Source organism: Podarcis melisellensis, assembly GCF_964234715.1.
Source record: "Podarcis melisellensis genome assembly, chromosome: 3".
In the NCBI taxonomy this organism is placed as follows: Eukaryota; Metazoa; Chordata; class Lepidosauria; order Squamata; family Lacertidae; genus Podarcis; species Podarcis melisellensis.
This window is the reverse complement of record NC_138530.1, coordinates 91285329-91309282: the sequence shown is the minus strand read 5'-3', so window position 1 is coordinate 91309282 and position 23954 is coordinate 91285329. Positions and strand designations below refer to the sequence as shown.

The 23954-nt window shown below is 41.7% G+C and overlaps 1 protein-coding gene and 1 long non-coding RNA gene across 3 annotated transcripts in view; both read right to left on the bottom strand.

Moving 5' to 3' along the window:
• LOC309367141 (craniofacial development protein 2-like) overlaps positions 1-23954 on the bottom strand; it is a 476702-nt gene that overhangs the window by 415542 nt on the left and 37206 nt on the right. The gene's annotated exons all lie outside the window — the stretch shown is intronic.
• The window catches only part of LOC309367369, a 70063-nt gene that overhangs the window by 43361 nt on the left and 2748 nt on the right, over positions 1-23954 (bottom strand). Inside the window, exon 3 of one of the 2 annotated variants that reach the window (XR_014167098.1) lies at positions 23038-23106. The exons of the other annotated variant lie outside the window; for it this stretch is intronic. This is a non-coding gene — a long non-coding RNA (uncharacterized lncRNA). The remainder of the gene's footprint in view (positions 1-23037; positions 23107-23954) is intronic. 2 annotated transcript variants of the gene reach the window in all.

Below are 23954 nucleotides of genomic sequence, written 5' to 3'. Positions count from 1 at the left end.
TAGTCTGTCTGCTGGGAGTGTATCTAAGGGTAAACCATACCATGGGGGTGGGGGATTATGACCTACATTGAATAGGGGTTCTATGGCCCTAGCCCCCATCTGGACGTCGAACAGAAGCAACTACTCAGGAATCCCTTTAACAGGATAGCCTTAACCAAGGAGGGATAGGCAGAGACTACAATCTCCCCTGCAATCAAGACTAAGGCTTGTTATATCAATCACAAAAATATTATCTATATCATATCTATCTATCATCTATCATCTATCTATCTATCTATCTATCTATCATCTATCTATCTATCTATCTATCTATCTATCTATCATCTATCTAATCTATCTATCATCTATCTAATCTATCTACCATCTCTATCTATCTATCTCTATATCTATCATCTATCTATCTATCTATCTATCTATCTATCTATCTATCATCTATCTATCTATCATCTATCTATCTATCTATCTATCTATCTATCTATCTATCTATCATCTATCTATCATCTATCTAATCTATCTATCTATCATCATCATCTATCATCATCATCAATTATCTATCTATCTATCTATCTCTATCTATCTATCATCTATCTATCTATCTATCTATCATCTATCTATCTATCTATCTATCTCTATCTATCATCTATCTATCTATCTATCTATCTATCTATCTATCATCTATCTATCATCTATCTATCTATCTATCTATCTATCTATCTATCTATCATCTATCATCTATCTATCATCTATCTATCTGTCATCTATCTATCTAATCTATCTATCATCTATCTATCTATCTATCTATCTATCTCTATCTATCATCTATCATCTATCTGTCTATCATCTATCTATCTATCTATCATCTATCTATCTATCTATCTATCTATCTAATCTATCTATCATCTCTATCTATTCTATCTATCTATATCTATATCTATCTATCATCTATCATCTATCATCTATATCTATCTATCTATCTATCTATCATCTATCTATCTATCTATCATCTATCTATCATCTATCATCTATCATCTATCTATCTATCATCTATCTATCTATCTATCTATCTATCTATCTATCTATCTATCTCTATCATCTACCATCATCTATCATCGTCTATCATCTATCTATCATCTATCTATCTATCATCTATCTATCATCTATCTATCTATCATCTATCTATCTATCTATCATCTATCTATCTATCTATCAATCAATCAATCATCTATCTATCTATCTATCTATCTATCTATCTATCTATCTATCATCTATCTATCTATCATCTATCTATCTATCAATCAATCAATCATCTATCTATCTATCTATCTATCTATCTATCTATCTATCTATCTATCTATCATCTATCTATCATCTATCTATCTATCATCTATCATCTATCCAACCATATGGGATACAGGTGGCGCTGTGGTCTAAACCACTGAGCATCTTGGGCTTGCCAATCAGAAGGTCGGTGATTCAAAACTGCTTTATGGTGGTGAGCTCCCGTTGCTCTGTCCCAGCTTCTGCCAACCTAGCAGTTCGAAGGCACACCAGTCTGAATCCATGCGACAGGGTGAGCTCCCATTGCTCTGTCCCAGCTCCTGCCAACCTAGCAGTTTGAAAGCATGCCAGTGCAAGTAGATAAATAGGTACTGCTGTGGTGGGAAGGTAAACGGCATTTCCGTGCACTCTGGTTTCCATCTCAGTGTTCTGTTGCGCCAGAAGCGGTTTAGTCATGCCGGCCAAATGACCCGGAAAGCTGTCTGTGGACAAACGCCTTTACCTTTTACCTATCTATCCAACCCTCTGTTTACATAAGGACACTGGGTAGGTGAGGATAACAATATAAAAGAGACAAAGTCTAAATCCAAACCCCCAAATTGTACATATTACTGCATCTTGATTGAATTTATCCCTGCCTCCATTTATTTATCACTTCATGCATGTACATCAGCAATGCATAAAAGAATGTAAAAAGAGCCCTGCTGGGTCAGAACAGAGGCCTATCTAGACCAGCATGTAGTTTCCACAGTCGCCCACCAGATGCCTACAGGAAGGAAATGAGGGCAACAGCCCTTATTCACTATTGTTCTCCAGCATCTGGTATTTAGAGGATGACTGCGTCTCATCCTGGAGCTAAAGTCATCATGGCTAGCAGCAACTGATAGCCTGTATGCTCCATCAATTTGTCTAATCCCCTTTTAATGTCATCTAAGTTGGCTGCCATCACTGTATTTTGTGGCAGTAAATTCCGTAACATAATGTGTTCTGTAGGAAAAATTACTTCCTTTTGTCATTCAGCATCCTTGAACAACTCTGAGTTCTAGTATTATGGGAGATGGAAGAAGGGGAATAAAGCTCTATCACCACCCCACCTTACACCTTTTTTTCTAAACAAACACTTGCTAAGCATTGTAACCTTTCCTCATAGGAGAGCAACTTCAGCTAGTTTGGAATCAATGTACAGTGGTACCTTGGGTTACATATGCTTCAGGTTACAGACTCCGCTAACCCAGAAATAGTACCTCGGGTTAAGAACTTTGCTTCAGGATGAGAACAGAAATTGTGGTCCGGTGGCGCGGCAGCAGCAGGAGGCCCCATTAGCTAAAGTGGTGCTTCAGGTTAAGAACAGTTTCAGGTTAAGAACGGACCTCTGGAACGAATTAAGTACTTAAACCGAGGTACCACTGTACCTTCAAAAGACAAACCAATATACTCTGAACCAGAAATAAAGAATTCATTAGTATCTTTTTTTCTCTGATAAAATATTTTCAAGCCACATATTTGCCTTGCAACTGAACAGAAAAAAGAATGCATTCCAACATTCCTCATGAAAACAGGGACATTCTATTGGTGCCGCTTATCTTTGAATGTTAAGAATGGTTTATTTGTCATTTGCCTCTTTATTTATATCTTCATTAAAAGCAAAATTACTTCTACAAGAATCAAAAAGAAATACCTTCCTGTGTAAACTTCTGTATTGAACACTGTATGGAACAAATCCTTCTTGGAGAGCAAGGGTATTTTCTGGTACTAGAAGCATAGTAACCCTCAATCCACTCTGAAATGTGTATATGACATGTAATATATTCCACTAGATGGCACTGTTTCTAGCCATCTTTTGTAAGATTATATTCAGGATGCTGAATAATAAATGAATCAGAATGAAATGTCTATTAAAGTAAAGTCAGAAGGCGCATTACAAATACCAAACAAATTTATCTTGCTTAATATTAAAACGGTAAATATCAAAAGGATTAATAATGATTTGCTGCTGATTCAGAAAGTGTTGGAAAATAGCTCTTTTGCTGACTAATGGCACAACATTATGGCAATTTGAATGTGTACATTTGTTAAATGATTCCCATGCTTCTTGAGAGTTGAAGAACAATGTGCCTTGGCTCTCATTCTAGCATTTCAGTTGTTTCTTCTCAGACAGGACCACTCCATTTTTAGTCATTCTGTTTCTGCAAAACATTTTATTCCCTGTATGCCATGATTTTATTGTCTGTTTGGCACTCCAGTGTATCTGTTTATCCCAGAATGCTTTTAGGAGGTATGTTATTATTAGCATATTGACAAACCACCTTGCAGATGGTTTGTCAATATGCATGCAGATGGAGCTGAAAGATCAGGAGTTCTTAGGATAGTCCAAATTTGCCTTTCTATGTAACATTCTGTAAAACTGTCCCTTCCCTGTACCTGGCCCTTATTACCAATCTACAAACAATTTATGGATGGTTGAGGATTGTAAATGATTTCACCTACATCAACGGTTTCTGGTGAGGCCCCTTGATCTTTTTTTATAGATGGCTGCCTATTACTTGAACACCAATCAAATTATGATCAGCCATGAAACTAGTTTTGAACCAGGTGGAAAAGTTCCCTACGTCATGGATAACCAACATACAGCAGTAAAAGATGCTGCAATCCTGAATGCCAGAGATGTTCTGACAGTTAGGGCTGGACCTCTGAATGGCTCATTTTAACTTGACTTTCTGACGGGGAACCTCACTTGGTACTTCTACCAGCCAGTGAATTTCATTAACAGCCAGCCAGCACATGGGCTTCTGCCACTGGGAATGGCAGATGGGGTGAAGGTAATGATGATGATGTAATACAGTCAGCATGTATTTAATAAGCATGGACATGTCTATCAGAGCAACCATATGAAGTCTAGCTTTGTGAAGAGTTGTTTATCTTTATTGAATAGCGTGTGCGTGTGTGTGTGTGTGTGAGAGAGAGAGAGAGAGAGAGAGAGAGAGAGAGAGAGAGAGAGACTACAGACAGACAGATAGAGATACTATAGAGTGCAAATCAATGGATTACATGTCATCCAGCTTTATTTATTTTATATCTTGTATCCTTGAATAGCTCACTTATTTGGGGAGTGTGTCAAACTCCCAATTAGATGTCAGTGACAAACTTGGCTCGCACACTTGGGACTGAACTGAGCACCTCTGAAGCCAAATACCACGACTCTCCATTTTTTACTTGAGCCAAGATGACTAGGTTGTTTCTGCTAAGCAGCAATTGAGTCCCTTTTTTTTCTCTCAGGGCCCTAAGCAAGCACCTAGCATAACTCATAATGAGCAGCAGTTTACACAAATCCAATTAAGGGCTGAAGGTTGAAAGTATGGCTTCATAAATGTATTGATGTAACTCGCCGCCTGACTCTGCAAAATGCAAAGTTGTAGGGCAAGCATCTTCAAACTCGTTCGAAATAGGATCGTTGTAAATTTTCCTATAAGGGTTTCCTCCACCACACACACACATGGAAAAGAAGCCAACATCTAAGTATTAATGGACACTATAGCTCTCAGCAGCTTTCACATTAACAGAATAAGTCTAAACAAGTCTATTGGTAGAATCATTTCCAGATAATAGAATCACCTTTAGGTAAGTGGGTATAGGATCGTATAGGCTGGAACTTCCCGAAGAGCTTGTCCGCAGTTCTGCTTGTGTCATGCCTCGAAAGCCTGGGTCTGAGCAGTTTTCCACTTGAGCCGCACTTTCTAGTCATGGGTGTGAGTGGTTTTCCTCTTGCCCCACTCTTTTCAAAGGGAAAATCCAATCAGAGCAAACATCAATCCCGAGAAAACTCGAATTGCTGTTTGCTCTGATTGAGAGCCTAAGAGCAGTTTTCCCCAGGGGAAAGAAGAGAGACAAGAGGGAGCATGGATAAGCCCTTAGTAATACTCTGAGCAGCCTCATTTAAATCTATTGATTAACTGAAACCAATAGTCTGTTTTCAATACTCCCATGTGCGAACTATTATTTTCATTTTTTATTTTCTCTGTGTATATACTGCCCTTCCTTCCACAGCAGCCCTGGGCTACCAACTCAAGCAATAGTGCCATTACAGGTGGAGGCTGGGAAAGAACTCTACTTAAATGGTTTGCTGGAAGAGGAAGGTCTCCAGTAGGTGCTGAAAAGGCAACAGGGACAGCACTTTTCTAATATCTAAAAGAAGGGAAATCCACAGGGCAGATGCCACAATACTAAAGGCCCAATTCTTATATCTTGCAGAATGGACTTCCTGGTAAGATGGCATTCGCAGGAGCCCTTCACCTGTAGAAGGCACAATTTCATACCCTCCAAGAATCCTGATTTGCCAGGGACAGTCCTGGAATAACAAAAGCTACCTCAACTTCTGATTTGATTCCGGAATGTCCCTGTTTCCTCTGCCATTGCAGCCAAGCTCAGGGAGGAGGCTGGAACTTGTCCTAAGTGAGGGTGGCAGCTGTGAGAGAGCATCTGGTTGCCTCTCCATGGCCACTGCTACTGGCCTTCAGCAGTTTATAGCGGCTGCTGCAGAGTGGACAAGGAGGAAGAGGAAGAAAGAGCATTTGGATTTGATATCCTGCTTTATCACTCCCCCTAAAGAGTCTCAAAGCAGCTAACAATCTCCTTTCCCTTCCTCCCCCACAACAAACACTCTGTGGGATAAGTGAGGCTGAGAGACTAGCCCAAGGTCACCCAGCAGCTGCATGTGGAGGAGCGGGGAAGCAAACCGGGTTCACCAGATTACAAGTCCACCGCTCTTAACCACTACACCAAGCTGGTTCTCATGGGAGGAGAGGCTGCCATTGCTGAGGCATAGCTCCACATGACATGCAGGCTTTGAGGGGTAGGCAGAGTGCAGCGAATGAGAAATGTCCCATCTGAGGATTGTTGGTGGGTGTGCAATTTCCTGTATACTGGTCCCAAGCTGTGTAGGGGCTTTATACACCAAAACCAGCACCTTGAACCTAGCCTGGTACTGAACTGGCTTCCAGGTGTGACTGAGATGCAGACCCATGTCTAGCCAGAAGTCTCACTGAGTTCAGTTGGAGTTACTCCAAGGTCAGCGTACATAAGATTGCAGCCCAAATACCTAAATTATAGTTGCTCAGCATGGATAACCCAATCTGAACATCTTAAATAGCAATCTTTGAGAAGAGCTCTCTGCTTTTTGTTTGTTTTTGTGTGTTTGTATCCTTAATCCACCACACTCATTTGCTGGTGTCCCTTTCAATAATGAAAAGATATGAATTCTCTTCTATATCCAGTTTACCTTGGCTTATTTTTCTAATCCTTCTATTTTGTAATTTGCGCAGATTCGTCTTGCGGAAATAATTTGAGTAGTGTTATAAAGTTAAATACACACAAGCCTTCTCAGAGCTGGATTTGACTTATAATTTCTCTTACATAACTTTTATAATGTTGTCTAGCAACGAGCTCACTTGGTATGAATCCAGATCTTCAGTCCTATCTGTCTTTCATGCTTTCGTTACAAGAGGTTTTGAAGAAAAGAAAAGAAAAAACCCACAAGAGTTACTGTACAACCTCTGTTATTAATTGACTAATAGTTGTGTGCTAATAATAGGACATTGGAACATTTTCATGCTTATTAATAGAATAATGTCAATTTTCTAGAAAACTTGCAGTCTTCTTTTTCTACGATAAAAAGTACAGCATTCACCATTCATACTTTATAGTCATTTTAATAGGCAATTACAAAGCCATTATAACTCTCCATGTTCTCCTGCTAATAGGAACTACAGAGTACACTATATATACACTGCTGCATTGTTAATTTTCCCTTCTCCATAGCCAGGCAAATGGTTGAAGGAGAAGAGCAGCACTTCTGATTTGTGTTTACTTGGAAGTCCCACAGAATTCAATGGTATTTGCTCCCCCGAAAGTGTGTTATAGGTTGCATTTAATGTTAAACCCACCCAGAATAGACCAATTGAAAATTATGGGCATAACTAACTTAGGTTGGGACACGGGTGGCGCTGTGGGTTAAATCACAGAGCCTAGGACTTGCCGATCAGAAGGTCAGTGGTTCAAATCCCCGTGACGGGGTGAGCTCCCATTGCTCGATCTCTGCTCCTGCCAACCTAGCAGTTCGAAAGCACGTCAAAGTGCAAGTAGATAAATAGGTACCGCTCCAGCGGGAAGGTAAACAGTGTTTCCGTGCGCTGCTCTGGTTCACCAGAAGCGGCTTAGTCATGCTGGCCACATGACCCGGAAGCTGTATGCTGGCTCCCTCGGCCAAAAAAGCAAGATGAACGCCGCAACCCCAGAGTCAGTCACGACTGGACCTAATGATGAGGGGTCCCTTTACCTTTAACTTAGGTCCAGAAATGTTCATGGGTCTACCCTGAGTAGAACAGCTGGTTACAAACTATAGGACTTTACTGTCTTTTGGAGAAGTAAAAATCCAGATCAGTGTATCTGAGAGCTATTGGGCTATAATCAGGGTGTCTCAAGTGATTGTATTGTATTGAAGTTGCTGGAAAAGCATGCCTGTATTTTTCCATGGGGCTTGAGCAGTGATATTTTTCTAGAAAAATAGTTGCCAGAACTCATCATGAACGCCTCTATTGTTCTCTTGCAATGACAATGGTGATCACCTGAGATGTGCCAAAACTGTGTTCTGGTAAGTTCCAGCTGGGGAAAAAGCCATGGGCTTGAGATGGAGACCTGCTGTAAATTTCCATTACAGAGGTGGAGTGATCTAACTCTTTACAGCCCAATCACATGCAGTCACAATACTTGGATGGGGTTACAAGATGTTTGCATATGTTAATGAAGAAAGTCCTCCATCTTAGACCACATTGGTTTTTGTTCTCAACTGCTGAGAAGAACAGGCGTGCTTTCTCCCTGGAAAAAACAGCCTGAGGCAAATAGGTTGGAAATGGGAGAGAGAAGGTGGTTTGAATAATAAAGTCATGTCTTTACTGAGAGTGGTATATATCTGATGCAACATATTTCCATTGTTTTTGTAATGTTTGGAGCTAAGTTCTGTTAGTAAAGCTTTTTGAACCGTTTTTGGGGGGCTAGAGAAGTTAATTTCTAAATGGGAATTGGTTTACAAAGAGAAAAAGTTCTACTTGAGTTAAATTATAAAATCCGTCAAAGAAGAACTTTGCACTTCTACAGTTAAAGTTTCAAATTTTATTATTATTATTATTATTATTATTATTATTATTATTATTATTATTATTTACACTCCCCACCCACCTTTTCTCTTTTTCCTAAATATATTCTGTAATGCTGCTGCCTTGGCAATCATCACCATATTTCCCCCCCTTTCTCCATTTGTTTTATTCTTCCATTATTGTTCTGGCCAACGCATTTCACCGCCTGCCTCTGATTCTCTCTCTCTCCCTAACCACTAAAGTCTCATAACAAACCGACAGAAACATTTACCTGAGGAAGCTTAACAAAAAGAAAACCCCCCAAAGAATATAGAACATGCTGGCCATCATGATGCTACTAACACACACAAAAACCTCTTTGCTAAAAAACCCCACGTCCTTTGAATACATTTCCATGAAAGGTCAGGTAAAGGGTTAGAACTACTGGGGTTTTGTCCTCAGAGAGGGAGGGATTCCAAACAGCCGAGCGTTTTAAACATTTATCTAAAAATAAAAATTTAAAAGATAGGTGCTCAGCCTACCAAAATAGATTTAATTTTCTTTTAATGTTCCTGTAAGCCTGCCAAGATTTAAATTGGATGTCTGGATTCAATTCTGGTGGAAGGAAAATGATATTACCCAGCGCAAGCCCACTTTGGGAAAGTTGAGAGCTTTAAAAGTTTTATTTGCTCATCAAAATAACATGCCCAAGCAGTGCACAGCCTACGAGTCTTTCAAAGGCAACCTATTGTACACACCCAGAAGCTATCCATCTCCTGGCATATTTCATATGACTGTGCCAGGGGCAAAGTGTAAGGCTTTTAAATATCAGAGAGGAATTCTTATTTAATTGACTCTCCATTTGATGGGCCTTGCCCACTTATACCTATCTGCTTCCCTTCCTTCATTAATTCAGCCTCACTGTGGTCATCTGTCATTCTGCTGCTTCTGAAGATGCTCCACTCTAATGTGCTCTTTGCTGCTGGATGCTGTTGCTTCTGCCTCTTTACTGGACCAATGTAAGAGAAACAGAAGAGAAAAAGACTCTTTCGGAAACACAGGAGATGAACATCGCGTCATCACTTTTTGTCCTCTCTTCATATGCAAAGCACAACATCCAGCAATTATCAAATAAATGGCTCTCAAGTTGTGAACGGTGTCCGTTCCAATATGCAACAAAACAATCAAATATTTCATTGATCATTCCTGTTTGATTCCCCCCCCCCTCCAATTTTCTCAGCATCCTCTTTCAGAAAACTATCATTATTAGGCTACGCATGGAACATTATCATTTCCAGCCACTTACACTGGCTTAAATTGTTTTAGGACTTTTTTCATTATTTTCTCTGGAAAATTGTAACCGATCCTCAATTAGAACCATGAATTAGATGTCCAGACTATTCTTTTTCTTATTGTTATTAGTCAGTCACTTTGCGCAAAAGTCTCAGAGAGACTTCACAAGATAAATATTATTTACAGTATTAGAAGACTGAACGAAATACACACATCTGAATTCAACCCACAATCCAGCAGCCACATCTTACACTGGGTAGCACAGAAGTGAACTGAAAGCTGTTGTGGAAAAGTTTTTTTTTTTAAAAAAAAAGGATTAAAGAAAAGAAAACTTCACTCAGCGAAACAGAACAGAAGATGGGGATGAAAAATATATTATGACCTCATATTATAAATCAACAGTTAGAGAAAGAAAATGGTTGGAAGCCATGCATAAGTCAGAAACACATTCAATCACTGGGAAAACTGTGCACAATTCAACTACCTTGCTATAAAAATGTTTCTTAGAACATTCTTTTTCAACGATTTACAGGTGGCAAAAATAACTGCAGTGTGATTTTGGCATTTGTTTTCTTCACAAAAGGTGTACAGGTAGTGGAAACATTCAGTGGATGGAAGGACACTAAACAGTACCCAGTAAACTATCTGGTAGGCCTACAGATGCTGCTGAACTACAGCTCCCATCAGTGCCAGCCAGAATGGCCAATGGCCCAGGATGATGGGAGTTGAATTAAACAGATTCATACACCAAATTACAGAAGAAACAGAATAGATGGACCTAGTGAGGCAGGCATGGATTTGGTTAATCTTTCATATTATGGCGCCCAGTGCGAGGCTAAAATTTGGTGCCCCGAAATGGATCTTCTCAATTATAGATCTTCTGAATTTTGCATCCCTTCAGCTCTGTGCTCTGTGTGGGTGGACGTCCCAAACAGCCTTAAATCTAGGGCTGAGTGAGGCCCATCACTGTTCTTTACAACATTCTCAAGATTCTTGACACTTCTGTTGGGAGAGAGAGTCCTTTTTTGATGCTGAGATGCTGAACTCTACAACTCACAATCAGAACATATAAGGTTCTTTTCCAGTTTCAGTGGTTGAGCTGGTTTTGATATGAAGACTTGAGTCAAAATTCCAGTTTGCTTATGGAGCTCCGTGGGTGGCCTCAGGAAATGTACTGTCTACCTTTCTAGCCCTCCATATTTATTATGTAGAAAAGTGAGACTGGTGCACATGTTACATTTAATTCTGCTTCCTCCCCTAGGAAAAGATGTCGGGAAAAGGCCTGTATTAAGAACCCTGCTGGCATGTGCACCAAAGACTCTCCTCCCTGCAAGAGAGGGGAGTGGTTGTGGGCGGGAGCTCGAGCTTCGCCCCTAGCAGGGGGCGTTAGCCCCCTGCCTTCACCTCACCTGGCTGGCGCCCACGCCCCTCAGCAGGCATCCAACCAGGTGCCTGAGGGGGGGCGTGTTCAGCAGCCTTTTGCTTCGGCGACAGCCTTCGCCCGGCCTCATTCTTCGTCCTCTCGCCACGAGTCACCCACCCTCCACTCCCTTTTAGTAAGGGCTTAGGTCACTGGCCTTGCTATGGACCTTAGGTTGGTCGCCCTGGTTGTCTAGGGGGCCTGGTAGGAGTTTTTCCATTTGGCATTAGGCCTGTTTGGTTTTTTCGCCTACCTCGTAGCAATTGTCACAACTTTTTGTGGTATTGGTGGGTAGCTTAGGCATTGGAATAATGTGTTGTGCTGTGTCGAAGAGCTAGGTGTGGCCATCGCCTATGCCTTCAATTTTTAGGGGTATTCCATTAAAGGAATCTGGCGGTCGTGTATTCTGTCCGATGCCTGCTTGGCGGGAGGCCATGGCACGACCCTCGGTGACATTAGGGATGAGCCTATAGTTGGATCGGCAACAACAGGCTCCACCTACTGGTGAATAAACCCACTTGTTCAAATCCAATGCCTAAGCCAATACCTTTTCACTGCTGTAATCAATAAAGTTGTGGCCTTTCCTTGCCCATTAACCTTATATCACGTGTCCGTGTGTATTCTTTCCACATTGTGGGGGTCGGGTCCTCGAACCACAATCCCAAAATTCAGTGCAGACCAACTTGGGGTCTGTTCAGGTCAGCTTCATTTCTTCCTCCACCACTTACTATTGATTTTTTATTTTATTTTTAATGCTATAACTTTCATTGAACTTTTGAAAGAAGTGAATGAAATTTGCCTGCCAAATTTCAGAAGGATTGCTGTTGTGGTTTTCCTACAAGGGCAGCCATTGCAATTGGGTGGTGGGTGGTGGTTTGTTTGTTTGTTTGTTTGTTTGTTTGTTTGTTTTAAGGAATTGCTTAATCTCTTCTAATATTTTGTGAGCAATTAGTTTCAAAACTGCAGACATGAAAACGGCAGCCCTGGGTTTAGAAACAAAACACACACACAGTGCCAAATTGCAAACAAATAGTCTGGCATTTTTTGTGATAACTATCTTTGAATTATTTTGTGTGTGTGTGTTTGGTGGGGTGGGGAATTCAAAGTGATTTACTTTCTATGCAAAGTTGTTCCATCCGATTTCAAGATTAACCTGTCAGTTAAAATGAAGATGTTCCTCTACCATCTCCCCTCTACATCCTGTAATCTTTCTTAAGCTTAGAGACATTTTCACTCTTGCAAAGCTGTTCCCTCTCCAAAGCATTGGAGACTGCTGCTAAAATCACTACCTCTGATTATAAACTAGACCTGTCAGTCACACAGCAGCTCTCCTCTCCCGCCTTCTGATCCTGGTGTTTTCTTTAAGCTAGAGACATAAGTTTTGATTCGGCAAACCTGCTTGAGATGGTGAACTTAGAGATATAGTTATGCTTTTAGTTGACATTTGTCTGCAGCATTTTCTAAAATGTCTGGGTTGCTCAGACACTATGAATCACTTCAGGTGGCCCTGCATTGGGTAACTCAGCTCTATAGAGATTCTCTCTCACCTCAAATGAACCCAAGGTTCCTCAGCGGCATCCCGCCTCTGTTTGGGATTCATCCAAATCCCATGTACAGCCCTAGTGTGCTCCCCTGTTTAATATAATTATTACATTACCAGCATTTGTGTGAAGCCTGAATCAGGGTTCAGCAGACAGTACAATAGCAATGTACACTTGAGTGCATTCTTGGTTCTTTTGGTTTGTGACAGCTGTATTGAATTTGGATTGCTTTCCTTAAAAAAACCTCCCATATGTACATTTTTATTTTATTTTATCATTTCATTTCATTTTATTATTTTATTTTATTTTATTTTATTTTATTTTATTTTATTTTATTTTATTGTAAAGGGTGTTTAAAGAGATAACAGAAATCACTGGGTTAAAGCTGACCAAAAGTCCAGAGGCCTCATTATTATCAATTTATGATGGGGTGGAAGGTTCACAGGACTTGCTCACAAATTTATTGACAGCTGCACGAATTATGATAGTTAGGAAGTAGAAGGGGCAAGCAGAATATAAAATGGAAGAATGGTATAAAGAGGTGTGGGATATAACTATTAATGATAAATTAACATGTGTCATTAAGGTAAGATGGGGAATATGCAGGAGAAATGGTTTTGAGGACATACGGAGGGTGTTTGTAGAATTTGCACTGTTAAAATGGAAAGGGGTCAAATCATCTCAAGAGGTGTTGAAGTTTTGGGAGGTTGGGTATTTACAATGGAATGGTCTTGGTGGTGGGGTGCACATTTTTATTCTTATTTATTTATGATGATTATTTTGTCAAACTAAAATAACCCATAAAACTATAACCCATCTTTCCTCCAAGATGTTCAAGCTGGCATACATGGTTCTCACCATGTTGTGCTAACATCAATCCTGTGAGAGGTAGGTTAGGCTGAGCGACTATGACTGGTAATGAGCTGCATGGCTGAGTGGGGATTTGAACCCTGGTCTCCAGATCCTAGTCCACTACATACCACATTGGCTTTCACTGAATTTATTTTTCAATTTTGGCTTTTGTCTGTCGCCCAGTAGAACTGCTGTGTGTTTTTGTGTCTTAAAAGAACAACAACAGCAGCAAAAGACCTAGAGAGAACAAGGCCAGCACCTTGCAATTTATTGGCTTGTCATAATCGTTCATTTGCCCCAGGAAGGAGTGTATAATAAATCACTTATCCAAATGAGTTCGGATATTCTACATTAAAGACGTTTGAGTTTAAAACTGCTATTCTTGGCCAATTTACAATGGATAATTCTTGCTACCTGGTTATGTCTCACAAGGTAATCAATACTTGACAGAGCAGGGCAACCTGTAATGATGCAGTCTATTGACTGGGTGTGTGACTGCATTCATGCTGTTTGTCATTAGTTGTAATTTTGGGGACAAATCTGTCGTTGGATCTTGAATGGCAGCTATAATATACTCTGCTTGAACATGAAAGTTTGCTCTGTCTTCAGGAGTGTAATTGATTTCTTTACTCTTGGCAGGAGCATCACTCCAGCCCATCTTCATTTTGTATCTTTTAGGAGCAGAATTAGATAAGGGGTAGGGAGTCTGTGGCCAATTCCCCTCCTCTCTAGTCATCCTCACCAGGAATGATGGGAGTTGTGGCCTAAGAGCATGTGGAGGGCCAAAGGTTGTCCACTCCTGAATTAGAGATTTGATTTGCAGATTAAGCTGGGTCTAACACACGTCAAAGTGCAAGTAGATAAATAGGTACTGCTCCGGTGGGAAGGTAAACGGCATTTCTGTTTGCTGTTCTGGTTCGCCAGAAGTGGCTTAGTCATGCTGGCCACATGACCCGGAAGCTGTACGCCAGCTCCCTTGGCCAATAAAGCGAGATGAGTGCCGCAACCCCAGAGTCGGTCACGACTGGACCTAATGGTCAGGGGTCCCTTTACCTAACACAATCTTATTTGTTGGGAAGGGAGCATTTGCGATTGTTGGTTTGACAGAAAGAAACATTGCATAGAATCTGTCATCCCATGCTTGCAACTCCATCTGCAGGAGATGATCTCCTAAAGCATTTTCTCTCCTTTGCTGGCTCCCAGATGATGAATAATCACAGCAATGTCCATGGTTATTACATAATATGGGAGCCATCCACATGTGCCTTGCATATGTCATATGTTCTAGCTGTCCTTCTTTACAATACTGCAATGAGTGTTGTAATTTAGAGACACTTCCTTACAGGGGACATAGGAAAGAGAGTTAAGAGATAATTTAGAGAAGAGCCCCACCAGATGTTGTTCCTATCTATAACTGATCGGCAATAAACCATTATATTAACTTATTTTACTTGACCTTTATGGGGGTGAACCCCATGGCGTCAGATTAAAGAGCAAACAGATGTTTGAAGAAGAAGTAGGGGCAGCTGGATACTGTGGACAAGAAGAGACCCACACAAACATTGAGACCTGGTTGCAGGAGGTAGCAGGAGAATGGTTATAACAGAATGCTTGCAACTGTCATCCAGCCAACAGGTGTCTGTCAACATTACTGAAAAACTGCAGAAAATTCAGGCAAAGATTTGAACTTTATCCATAGGGTGCCATAGAGAATGAAAAAAAACCAGATAAACTATCTTTTTTGTTGCATGTTGTTAGGAATAAGTGCAGGAGATATACAATTTCTTTTCTGCAGAGTAAGAAAAGTGAATATAATGCTATAATGACTAAATTCACCGAATATTCTATACCCCCAAAACACTGAGACCATTGAAACACATAGAGTTTTTTTGTACACATATGGAAAATTGATGGGAATATAGAGCAATAGAGGCCCATGAGTTAAAAACCTCTCAGCTAGCCCTTTGCACTTACAATATTAGACTCTCTGAGTTCAGAGCCAATATTTTTCTGTAGCATTAAGGAAACCACAGTAAGGAAAAGAAAGTTGCATGAAGAAGGTGTCACTTGAGTGGGAAAGGAGAGCTTAAGATATGCAGAGTAGCAGAGCTGGTGAGAGCTCAAGCCAGCGTGACTAATGGTCATGGATATTTGGAGTTTGGAGTCCAGCAACATCCAAACAGCCACAGATTCCACACCTCTTCAGGTAAAGGAGGGTGTGCCATCACGAAATATAAAGACACCATATACAAACGTAGGCTACCTATCCCTCATAAGTTTAGTTGGAAAGGGCTCCTTTGGTCTCGTTGCCACCACAGCAGAGCTGTACAAATGGAAAGGTGAAGCCCACACTTGTTGATTTCTTTCTCCTGCATTGGGGTAAACAAAGGCAGAGCAATTCTAAGCAAAGGAAGGTGGTGGAACTTAATGCAGTCTTAAATTCAGCGGGTGCAAATTAACTCTATTCCAAACTCATTTCAGGTGATGGGTTACTGCCATCTGAGCCAGTCTAAGTCTGGCAGAGGGAAAACAAACCCTTCTTTTTGCCAGTATAATCGACGCTGAGTTGCCAAGTCACATGACTGAGCTAAATGGAGTTAAGATCCAGTGTAAGTCCCCCTGCCCTGCCTCTCCAGAGCACCCATTTTTCAGGGCTTAGTCGTTTTTCATAGTGTGAGCCCTGGCTGAGCCAGGTTGAGCGACTTACACTGGCATAGCCTGGCTGTGCTGCAAATTGATCAGCCAAGCCATAGATCTGCCAAATTCTAACTCTCTCAGCTCAGTGGATCTTGGGTTCGGATTGCCCATTTGTAAACTTTCTGCTTAGATCTTTGGGGGTGGGTGGAGTAATTGTTCACATCAACCTTCATTTGTGGTATATTCTCCCAGCCTCTTCATAAATCTGTTTGAGTCATATTCAGATCATGTAAGACAGTATTAAACTCCAGTAAAGATAAAATGAAGTGAATATAAGCCAAAAGGTTATGTTGGGTGGTATGCTAATCCAACAGCGTTTTGTTTATTTAATCATGTTTTGGTGTTTCCGTTCTCCCTTCTCGCTATAATTCTTCCATAAGGGAAGTGGCCATGGGAATTATGTTTTCAAAGCCAGATTATGTGTTTTGTTGGGTGGTATGCTAATCCAACAGCGTTTTGTTTATTTAATCATGTTTTGGTGTTTCCGTTCTCCCTTCTCACTATAATTCTTCCAACTTTGCTCCTGTGGTTCCACACTTCTCATTTATTTTTCACTCACAGTTAGGTATATAGCACTCATTCTTTGCTTCGGTTAATGGAAAATGACCTTTTGGTTTCAGGCTTCATATCTGTACCTCTCTTACGGCTGGGCGACAAACCGCCGAATGAATTTCTCTGAATTTCTCTTTCAACAATTCAACACTGCCGTCATACGAAATGTCTTTCTACTTGTATTATTTTTTTGGGTCACTGGTGTCTTCCCCATTTTTTAATGTCTTCGTTTATATATGTAAATGCTGCTTTTTATATTTAAGAAAACCCATGAAATTTTTCTTAAAATTGAGTCTTTTTCTAAAGTTATTAATAATTGTCTTTTCAGCTGCAGCATTTACTTTGTTCCCCTCAACTTCTCTGTTGCTAAGCTAGATTTCTTCGCTGAAACTTTTAAAAGTGCTTTTCTTCTATCAAGACATCCGAAGTTATGTATTATTACATGTTCTTAAGTGTATGCAATTGTGCCTCTTACACTGATGGAAAGCTCTTTGATCCAGCAGAACCTTCCATCAGCAGGATGGGAAGGGAGACAAATTTTATGGATTTCCTTCTCTCTCTGCTGCCCTCCATGTCACTTCTCATACTGCTTGAAAGGATCACCCAGCCCTCCAGTATAAATTTCGGAGGAGCAGTGGAAAGTATGAATCAGCAAACCAGCCTTCAGTTCCACTGAGGAAAGGCCTCATTAGATCAAGGATCCTTCCATGATTGCAGTGCCCCCTCATTGGACATGTCAAGTCATTATGAATATGGATTCATAATTATAATAATTATTAGCACATAATCATCTATACTGACACAGCAACTCTCCAGGGTATCAGCTAGGGATCTCTCCCTGCCTGCCCTACTTGGGTTGTAGCAAGGACCCTCTACGTGCAAAGGAAACATTCTAGCAGTGAGCTACGGCCTTTTCCCCAAAGTGACAAGCCAGGGTGATCTCATTCTCTCTTTATGCTGCTGCTGCATGTGATAGAAGCAGAGCTTCTCTTCATTTTTGCTGCCTGCAAATAGGATGGTGAATTGAAGGGGATATTCCAACTTAGCCCTAAAACCACAAACCTTGGGACAAGCCAAACCCAAGAGCCACTGGGATGAACAAATTAGGATCTAGTGGATCTCGGGCTCAGCCAGTGGTATAGCGTGGGGGGGGGAGCACAGGGGTGGTTGCCCCAGGTGCAAAATTGGGGTGGTTGCCCCAGCTGCAAAATTGTTAGAGGGTGCAGAATTTCAACACCTGGTGTTACCTCAATACAGCTGTGTGCTTCCATTGCTGGAATCCATTGAAAACGGCTTCTCCATGGGAACCAGGAAGTGACCTCTCCAGACAACAGGACTCTTCTTTTCTTATCTCTGCAGCTGTGATATCCTGGGCGACACAGACACTGTTAGGTAGTTGAATGTGCATGTGTCCTCCATCCGTTTTCCTCCCTCTCCCCCTTCTGTTTGGCCCTGGGTGCCGTCAACCCATGCTACACCACTGGGCTCAGCTGACTGGTTCCTGGCACAGACAGACTACACCAACATAATCCCCTCATCCTTGCTCAATGAGAGATGTGATGGCATGAATCCTGGCTCAGCCACCTGAGCTGATATCGGCAGATCTTGCTGGTGTAAACTCTGAAAAATGGGGGGATGGCAGTTTCAAGAATGGATGGAGTGGGGAGACTTATGCTACATCCAAACTCTGCTCAGCTCAGTCTATGACCTGGTAACCCAGCAAAACCTGGCAAAAAGGGTGGTTCAAATCAAATTATTCTGAAAGCTTGTTTTCTCTCTTCCAGGCTTCGGTGAGCTCAGCCTATAGTAGCTCCCTTGCTGAACAAAGTTTATAACAGGGTTAATTTACATCAGCTTAAGTTCAGCTATTATTAAGTTCTACCAGCTTCCTATACATAAGGGAAGTGGCCATGGGAATTATGTTTTCAAAGCCAAATTATGTGTTTTTTCCTCCACTCTCACAGAATCAGTGCATATAAGCAACCCTGGCTATTGTTGCCAATTGAATCAAGGGGGCGGAATAATTTTGCGCAGTGAAGGCTATGCGCTTTAGCATTTGCAACTCAGAATGCCTTTTTAAAAAGATGCTCATAAAAAAATAAAATTTAATGAGCAATTTTAAAAATAAAAAGTTGGGCAGTTTTATTTGCTATCTTTGCCTGCAGGTTCCATTGCAATTATGCTGGTTACAAACATTTAACAAACATATTTAAAACTGAATATATAACAAGTTTATTATATTTTACAACCTGATCCTCAAGGCATAAAAACTGAGTAGGTCCTTTATTGGGCTAAGTGTTGATATCGTTTATTGGATCTACACATTCTAAGTTAATTCTGTCAAATCACCCAATAAGGATAAGGTCATGGAACTGAACCCCCGAGTTATCGCAAAAGTTTACAAAATGTTTTAACAACTGTTTGGTACAATGAGAGTTTCTGCATCCATTTCAGTGAAAGCAACATGACTAACAGAAAGATACTGACTTGGGTCTGAAACTAAAGCACCCCTTTCCGTTCACAAAAAATGTATTTGAACCCGTTGAGGATCCTGCTAGCAGAAAAGTGATAGTCATAGATTCCTCCTTCTCCAATAGTGGTCCACGTGGTGAGCAAGAGCAACAGAGCTATCCTCCTGGCACTGCAGTCACTACAACTTATCTCAACAGTGCTGGGGTGATATATGGTAGTGAGATCAGGGCTGCATGTGCTACACATCAGTAGGTGTGATGGGTAGGACTTGTTCTTAGTATGTTGGAGGAATGGCAGGAGGCACCAGCTAGGGAACCTCCCAAGGGAAGAAGGTTCAGAGCCAGGGGATTGGTGGTGGGATGACAATGAGTGATCCAAGGGAGAAGAGAGCAGATTGGGAGGAGGAGGTGTCAGAAGCTGAAGAGGTAACAGGGCTTAGTGAGCAGGAAGAGGCTGGGGCAGAGAGCAGTCTAGAATCAGAGGTAGAAGCAGAAGAGGGTCAAGAAGTAGAGTGGGGGCACGCTGGTGAAGAAGCCAGGGGATCAAGCCCCCTGTTGTGACCAACTTCCCTCCCCTCTGATCTTCCATAACAGAAAGAAGAATGAAGAGGGCAAAGAGAGACAAGATGATAAAGGCTTAGGCTGCTGGGGAATGAACCAGGAGAGGAACCTTAGAGAGTTCTGGAAAGGCCTTCAGTCCTCACAACTGCCTCATTGGGGCAAGGCTTACTGGGAAGAGTTGCTGTGATCACTAGGCCTGCATTGCTTTGGGTCCTTTGAATAAAGAGTTAACTTCACTGACTCCAGGTGTTTTATTGCTGACCTGTCCCTGACTCCAGCTGTTGACACTGCTTGAGCATTTTATGTATTTTTCATTGCTCCAGCAGATCCACACCATACATTTAAAGCACACCAAGCACACATTTAAGCATGTGACTCCGCCCACAGAATCCTGGGTCACATGACTGAACTGAACAGAGTAAGCCCTCTCCTACCCTTCCAGTCCTGCCCCCTCCCTTCCAGTTGTCCAGGGCTTATCCTGGCATATGTTCTGCTGGCTTGGCTCAACCAGCTGGGTCACAGCTGAGCCATGATGAGGGAATTACAGCATGTCAGCATATCTTTGGCTGAGACTGGCATAAGGCAGCTGATCCAGGAACCAACCACATCCCACCTTGCTCATCCCAGCTGATCAAGGGATAGTATTTTGCCCTTAGATGGAAATCTACTAGAGGGGCTACTTCTGCATCTCCCAAAATGGGGACAGGAAATAAGATGTAGATTTTGGTAAAATGTGCCTATTCTGTACATAAAGACACAAATTTAGAAATAATGATTATTACTGAAAAATAAATACATCTCATCATAGCAAGGAAAACTGTGCCCAGATGACTTGTATGATGCCAATATGCTGCCCAGGTGCTAACTTTTGACTTCAAGGTACCTGATCTCCCTTTTAACACTTTTTTTTTTGTCTTTCCAATTGATTTCAACCAGACACTATTTCAAACAGGGAACTGTCCTCTCTAAAGCAGGACAGATGGTCACCCCAAACTGTAATGACCTCTGAAACATGGGTGCTCCCCCAATACAGCTGCTTGGGCTGCCCTGGTAGGAAATCAACAGCGCTGTTAGTCAGCCTTTTGGGAGATGTTGGATGTTGTTGGAACCATTCCCGAATTCCTACATGCAGTGAATACAAGAGACCAGAAGTTGTTGACCCAGATGCCAAAGTGTACACTTTTTAAATGAAAGTGAAGGAGATTAGTTGATAAGCTTGTTTTGATCTTGGCTTATGCCTGATCCTTATGGGGTCTGGCAGCTTTCAGAGATGAAAATCTGCCTTGGGCAATTATGTCAAATGTAGTCCTGACCCCAGCTAGGCATTGCATCAGCATTTGTAATGGAAAAAAGTGCATCTGCTTCTTGATGGAACCAGAGCCCTCAAGGCAATTCTAACTACAATAGTTGATGACGTTCAGGAAGGAAGTGCTTTCAGTAGAGGAACAAAACATTAAGTAACATTAACCTCAGGGAATAAACTCTGGGATAATCCTGGTTGAGTCAGCCTGGTTAAAATAGCTGATTTGTTTATAAAGGTCCACAATCATTATAGCAAATTGTTTGGTTGATGCTGCTTGAATGTTAGCAGAGTGGGCTAGTGGATATGGGTACCATCTAATTATTTTTCTTGGTGCTTCCCAAGGGTTTCTGGTCGGCCACTGTAAGAACAGGACACTGGACTGAATGGGTCACTGGTCTGATCTAACAAGGCTCTTATGTCCTTCTGCTTCTAATTCTCCCTTCAAATGGCATGAGTGTGGCATGCTTGGGATCATCCCATTTTATCCACATAACATCCCCTGTGAGCTACATTTGGTTGAGGGCTGGCATCCTACCCCAAGCTACCTAGTGAATTTCAAAGTTAAGCAAAAAATTCAACCTGGGTTCCCCAACTTCCCATCCAGATTTTTGCATTCTAGTTACACCATGACGAATCTCTGAAAATGGATGTCAGACCTCATCAACAGCAATAAACAAACCCACCAACCAACCAACCTCATACTATAAAGAGATTTTCTTGATGGCTCTGTAGATGGAGTGATTTGACACTGATTTAGCATCAACACAATCTGTTGCCCAGATGCAGGGCTCACATACGGTAATTCACAACACTGAGCCAGATTCAACTAAATAGTTGCTCTAGAAGAAGCCAGCATAACAAGTCCTGTCACTGCAATGGGGCTTTGCTCCTCTCTTTGCCCTGAACCCCCAAAATCATCTCTGAGTGGGTCAGGAGAACCCTCAGAACAGTGCATGAGGGGAGATCCTTCTGTCTGGCAAGTAGAAATATTGAATTTCTCCCATTATCTTTTTGGTAGAGGAGAAGAGACATGTTTTCTCCTCCATCACAGAAAATAATGTAGCTGCTCAAGTAAATGCCTTAACCAACCCTTCATCATGTAGGAACAACCAAGGGAGCAGAGGCCAACCAGCTACATTAGAAAAAAACAAAACACAGATCTTGTCTTAAACTGTGTTGGTGAATGCCATTCTTGCAGTATGTTGTCATTTTTTTTATTAATGCATTTATATTCTTCCTCTCTGGCTGCCTAATGACTCACGGATGGAGCTATTAAGGAGAGTAGTTGTGAGAAATAATGAGCTTTATAAGCAGGAAAATATCTCGGAGATTTTGCTTCCAGGGAGCAGCTAGCTGATGATTTGAATAGTGGTAATTCTGATCAGCTTTCATATTTCCATGCACTATGTTTTCCTGATGGCCAAGGCTCTCTCTAGGATCAGCAGATGGGCCACTGATGGCAGTTCAGGTGTAGGGAAGGTGTATGACTTCAAATGTGGGAAATGTTTAATGTGAACTTCCCCGTTGCTCATGTATATGGTCCCATTCAGCATCAGCACCAGCCCCTTTCCAGCTGAAGTGGGATCAAAATACACATTGTATTCTGTCTCCTAACTCTTCCCTTTCTACGTTTTTGAACTTCTCCAAGCCAAAGACCTTACCTTAAGGGAGGAAGAAGATACAATACTGCCAGTGCGGTGTAGTAGTTAGTGTGCTGGACTAAAAACCTGGGAACCCAGAGTTCTAGTCCCTACTCAGCCATGACGTTCACTGGGTGACCTTGGGACAGTCACTCTCAACCTAGCCTACCTCACAGGTTCTTGTAACGATAATACAAGACGATGGAGAACCATATATGCCACCTTGAGCTCCTTGGAGGGAAAAATGGGATATAAATGTAATCAGTGCTATTTTTTCTAGAAGAAGCGGTGCTGGAACTCACCATGAACACTTCCCTCATGGAAATGGAGCCCACCAGAGAGCTGTCGGAACTGAGTTCCAGCGTGTTCAGCTGAAAAATAAGAAGCCCTGAATGAAATAAATAATAGGAATATGAAGATAGGAGCTAACTTGCACTCCTTGCCTGGCAATGAAACATCATTTCCTTCTGGTGCGATTATGAGGCATATAATTTTAATGAGACTAGTTCCTGACCCCACAAAACCCATTCTGGAAGGTACCTGGAACCACCTCTACCCGGAGGATGGGAGATGTAATGAAAATGTTAAACAGTTGGCATCTGAGCAGCAGAGAAGCAGAGAGAGGGAGGGGTAGGTTGGTTCTTTTTGGGGCCAGGCTATGAAATATATACATGAAGGTGCTGAAGAGGTGCTTCTCTGGCTACTAGGTGCAGGCTTTCTTGGAACTATGGTTGCTTGCTTGTGTGCCTTCTTTCTTCATATCTAGGTGTCATAGGAAGCAGTATGGTAGACAGGGTAACCTGGCTTCCTAATGGTGTGTGTTGCTGCCTGGTGCTGAGGGGTGGAGAGGCAAGACAGCAGGGAGTTTGGCAGGTGCAGTTGCAGGTTTAGGGGCATCAGATTGGTTCTTCCACTGAGCCTGCACTGCACTGAGCTCCCTGCCGCCTTGTATGGTGAGCAACCTTGCCCTGACAACCACTGTTGATCAGAAGCACTGTATTTCAGCAGTAGATCATCTGATTGACATGGAGAAAGTCTCAGGCTCAATCCTTGGTCCTTGCAGGATAGGTTAGGAAGACTCTCTGTCGGAAACCCAACAGCCAGGGTAGACCGATGGTCTGTCTATGTTGCGTGCCCAGTTGTCCCCATCTTAAACAATAAATAATGAGACACAAGAAGTTCTTATTTTGGGTGAAATCAGGCCACAACTTTATTGACT